We start from the raw sequence: 5,000 nt of genomic DNA on the forward strand, positions 1-5,000 counted from the left end.
CACGCACGAGGCGGTCGCACGCCTTCGGCTCGCCCCACCGGCAGGACGTCCCACGATACATGCCAGTTAAACACCGACGGGCGGTGAACCAACAGCGTGGGACACAAATCCAACTACGAGCTTTTTAACCGCAACAACTTTAATATACGCTATTGGAGCTGGAATTACCGCGGCTGCTGGCACCAGACTTGCCCTCCAATAGATACTCGTTAAAGGATTTAAAGTGTACTCATTCCGATTACGGGGCCTCGGATGAGTCCCGTATCGTTATTTTTCGTCACTACCTCCCCGTGCCGGGAGTGGGTAATTTGCGCGCCTGCTGCCTTCCTTGGATGTGGTAGCCGTTTCTCAGGCTCCCTCTCCGGAATCGAACCCTGATTCCCCGTTACCCGTTACAACCATGGTAGGCGCAGAACCTACCATCGACAGTTGATAAGGCAGACATTTGAAAGATGCGTCGCCGGTACGAGGACCGTGCGATCAGCCCAAAGTTATTCAGAGTCACCAAGGCAAACGGACCGGACGAGCCGACCGATTGGTTTTGATCTAATAAAAGCGTCCCTTCCATCTCTGGTCGGGACTCTGTTTGCATGTATTAGCTCTAGAATTACCACAGTTATCCAAGTAACGTGGGTACGATCTAAGGAACCATAACTGATTTAATGAGCCATTCGCGGTTTCACCTTAATGCGGCTTGTACTGAGACATGCATGGCTTAATCTTTGAGACAAGCATATGACTACTGGCAGGATCAACCAAGGAGCTGCGTCAACTAGAGCTGAGCAGCCGGCCGCCCGGGAGTGTGTCCCAGAGGCCCGCGCGAACACGCAAGCGTCCGCTCAATTATTCTGCAAACAGGAGGAGGCTGAGCTCCCCTGCACAATACACCTCGAAACCCTCTCAGGTCCCGGCGGCGCGCAGCGCCGTCCTAAGTACTTGGTCGGGTTCGAGAGAGGCGCAATCGCCCGGAGTTAGGCGAGTAGACGCTTTAGGTGCGACCACCCGTGCTCCCAACTGAGCTTGCCGCTGCCGACAGAGGCCCGGGAGCGTGCTGTCGTGGCATTGCCGGCGGGAGACAACACGCGCCACCTACGGTGACCGGCAGCTCCAACGCCAGCGCCACAGAAGGGCAAAGGCCCCACGTGGGTGCCGAAGCGAACTCTCCCAGCACAGCGCACGTGCCAACACGTCTGCACAACTGCGATACAAACCACCAGCGAGAACCGCTGGGGCGACCGAGCAGCAGACGGCGTCGCGGCGCCGAGTGCCGGGCGGCGGCGCATCCTCAACGCACACAGTCCTCAATCGGACCAGCACACTGCAGATGTCCACCGCGCTTCGCACCGGGCCGGCGAGGACCCACTTTGGCTGCACGGCGCCGCGCGCAGGGTGCCCCGGCGCGCAGCTGCGCCGCCTGCCGCGTCCGTCGGCCGGCGCGCCTGCCACTGGGCGCCCCCACCAGCCGGCTGTAGCGCGTGCGCCCACGCACCGCGCGGCCAGCACGCCGGGCGGCCCCCCCTCACCGGCCGGGGACAGTCCCACCCACCCACAGCCGCGTATCGCTTCACACCCAGATTCACATTCACGTTCGTTGGTATGGTGGGGACCGCTTCGTAGCTGTACCGATCGTTGCCCTCACAGATGTACCTCCAGCAAGGACAACCGCACCACAACAGGTTACCAGTTGTTCATTTGCGTAACGTCACCAGTAAACGTACACGTCCATCCCCGTTTGCAAAGTCAACTATTATTGCATGCCTGCCTGTCAGGTGTCAAGACACACTACATCCGCTCACATCCACGCAACAAAATGTGCCCGACTAGAGGGCACGTGGAAGGTGCCCCCGTACGTATGCGATGTCCACTGCGCGACCAACTGTCAACCGGCCTCTGTAGCATGTCGCAGATGTGGAACGCGGGGCACCGTGCTATCACATTGTGTGAGAAGAGACTACTACGTCTGCATACACGCGCCACTACATGAACAGACGGCTCATGCTGATCGCCATCCACTGCGTCCATTACTCCCACACGTCTCTATGGCGTACCACACTGCAATGCAGCTGTTATGGGGAGATGACACGTAGCTGTGTACACAACATTCTGAGCGGGTTGCGGTTGGACAATACATTACTGTAACGTGTCATATGCCAATTACAGAGCAGGGTAAGGCACAACTTGGGTTAGGTTAAGGCACAACTTGGGTTAGGTTAAGGCACAACTTGGGTTAGGTTAAGGCACAACTTGGGTTAGGTTAAGGCACAACTTGGGTTAGGTTAAGGCACAACTTGGGTTAGGTTAAGGCACAACTTGGGTTAGGTTAAGGCACAACTTGGGTTAGGTTAAGGCACAACTTGGGTTAGGTTAAGGCACAACTTGGGTTAGGTTAAGGCACAACTTGGGTTAGGTTAAGGCACAACTTGGGTTAGGTTAAGGCACAACGTGGGTTAGGTTAAGGCACAACGTGGGTTAGGTTAAGGCACAACGTGGGTTAGGTTAAGGCACAACGTGGGTTAGGTTAAGGCACAACGTGGGTTAGGTTAAGGCACAACGTGGGTTAGGTTAAGGCACAACGTGGGTTAGGTTAAGGCACAACGTGGGTTAGGTTAAGGCACAACGTGGGTTAGGTTAAGGCACAACGTGGGTTAGGTTAAGGCACAACGTGGGTTAGGTTAAGGCACAACGTGGGTTAGGTTAAGGCACAACGTGGGTTAGGTTAAGGCACAACTTGGGGGTAGATTGCGGTGCAAATTGCGTTACATTGCGGTGCAAATTGCGTTACATTGCGGTGCAAATTGCGTTACATTGCGGTGCAAATTGCGTTACATTGCGGTGCAAATTGCGTTACATTGCGGTGCAAATTGCGTTACATTGCGGTGCAAATTGCGTTACATTGCGGTGCAAATTGCGTTACATTGCGGTGCAAATTGAGTTACATTGCGGTGCAAATTGCGTTACATTGCGGTGCAAATTGCGTTACATTGCGGTGCAAATTGAGTTACATTGCGGTGCAAATTGAGTTACATTGCGGTGCAAATTGAGTTACATTGCGGTGCAAATTGAGTTACATTGCGGTGCAAATTGAGTTACATTGCGGTGCAAATTGAGTTACATTGCGGTGCAAATTGAGTTACATTGCGGTGCAAATTGAGTTACATTGCGGTGCAAATTGAGTTACATTGCGGTGCAAATTGAGGTAGGTTAAGGTGCAACACAGGTTAGGTTAAGGTGCAACATAGGTTAGGGTGCAAGATGGGTTAGGTTAAGGTGCAAGATGGGTTAGGTTAAGGTGCAAGATGGGTTAGGTTAAGGTGACATAGGTTAGGTTAAGGTGACATAGGTTAGGTTAAGGTGACATAGGTTAGGTTAAGGTGACATAGGTTAGGTTAAGGTGACATAGGTTAGGTTAAGGTGACATAGGTTAGGTTAAGGTGACATAGGTTAGGTTAAGGTGACATAGGTTAGGTTAAGGTGACATAGGTTAGGTTAAGGTGACATAGGTTAGGTTAAGGTACAAACTGGGTTGTGTTATGGTACACATTGCGTTGTAGTACAGTACACGTTAGGTTTGGGTACGGTACACAATGTGGTATGGGATGGCGTGTTGTGGGGGGGGGGGGGTGAGGTTCGTTGATATCGACCGTAGGACGTGGATGCCCGAGGCAGCGTCAGTGTGTCAAAGGAGTTATGTCACGTCGGGATGCGCTTTTCGCTAGTGAGAGGGGGCGAGCCGTGTCTGTGGTTGCGGCAGACCTGTGTGTTTCATTCCTGCCAGTGTGTTTGTGCTGTAAGACGAGGCAGTGTGGTGATGTTGGGTGCACCCCTGTGTAGGACATGTGTGGGTGTTGGTGGCTTCTCTGAGCAATTGTGGTTGTCGGACGAGTGGGGTATTCTGTTTTATGATTGGACCTCCCGGTCTGGTTATCATAGCGTAGTTGGTGTACTGTGGCGGATAGGATGCACCGGACGTTGGTCCATGCTGGTGCTTAGTTGTTGTATCTGTGTCTGTTACAGGCAGAGAGTAGTGTGTGATAGAGTGTGTGGCTGACGTGTGGTTCATTTTGTGTGTACGGACGTTCAGCATGTATAGGGGCATTTGCGTATATAATCTATCTATGTGGGCCTGCATAGTTTACTGAGCAGTGCTGTGAGGTGACTGAACTACGAGTGACGTACTGATTTACAGCGGAATGGTTGCCTTGTACCAAAGATGGAGTATCGGAGGACCGTCTATATTCTGAGAGGAGCCCTGTTTGCCACTGGGCGTTGGGTCTCGCGTCCTGCGGTTCAGTGCCCCCAGGGAAGCGCGCGGAGGTGGTGCTGCTGCTGCTGTAGCAAGCGAGCTACTTACAGCATGTATAGGGACAGCGGGAATATGGCATATTCGATATAACTCTTCATGAAACGCAAGATATAGGGGCGGATTGCACGTTACGAGTGCGGGAAGAGTCCGCCGTTCATCCGCTGGAGTTGCGATTTGGGCGGTTGGGGTGGGGCACGTGCGGGTGCGGGTGGAGCGATTGTCGGTCGACGACTTCGTGCGACGCAGGCACAGGCGTTGGGGCTCCTGTGGTGGGCAGATGATGCAGGCTTTGTGGGTGGCGTCGGAAAATGGGCACTGTGGGACCTAGCGATGTCGTAGTCGGCGTGGCGTCTCATAGATGGCGGTATCATCGGTGCAGCAGGTCATGTTGCGGGGGACCTGGAGGTGGCGGTATTTTTGTTTGTGGTGCGCTCGACATGGTGGACGTAGTGTCGTCCGATTCGCGTAGATGGAGCTATTGCATGTGGTTTCGTCACATTGTCATAGATGGCGGTGCCGTGTTTTGGAGGTATGGTTGGCGTAGTTTCGTTGGATTCCTGTAGATGGAGGTGTCGTTTCTGGGCCGGATGGGAATGTAGTTTGGTCACATTCCCAAAGATGGCTGTGTTGTGCCTGTGGGCGGCATTGTCAACATCGTGCGGTATGGTCTGTTTATTGTGGACGTTGATGGCGTCGG

General features: G+C 53.6%; 1 non-coding gene across 1 annotated transcript in view; it reads right to left on the bottom strand.

Annotated features, from left to right (window-relative positions):
- LOC126147329 (small subunit ribosomal RNA) overlaps positions 1–762 on the bottom strand; it is a 1,909-nt gene extending 1,147 nt beyond the window's left edge. Inside the window, exon 1 of the ribosomal RNA XR_007530181.1 lies at positions 1–762. This exon is cut by the window's left edge and continues 1,147 nt beyond it. This is a non-coding gene — a ribosomal RNA (small subunit ribosomal RNA).
- Between the last annotated feature and the right edge of the window lie 4,238 nt (positions 763–5,000).

Source organism: Schistocerca cancellata, unplaced genomic scaffold, assembly GCF_023864275.1.
Source record: "Schistocerca cancellata isolate TAMUIC-IGC-003103 unplaced genomic scaffold, iqSchCanc2.1 HiC_scaffold_855, whole genome shotgun sequence".
Classification (NCBI taxonomy): domain Eukaryota; kingdom Metazoa; phylum Arthropoda; class Insecta; order Orthoptera; family Acrididae; genus Schistocerca; species Schistocerca cancellata.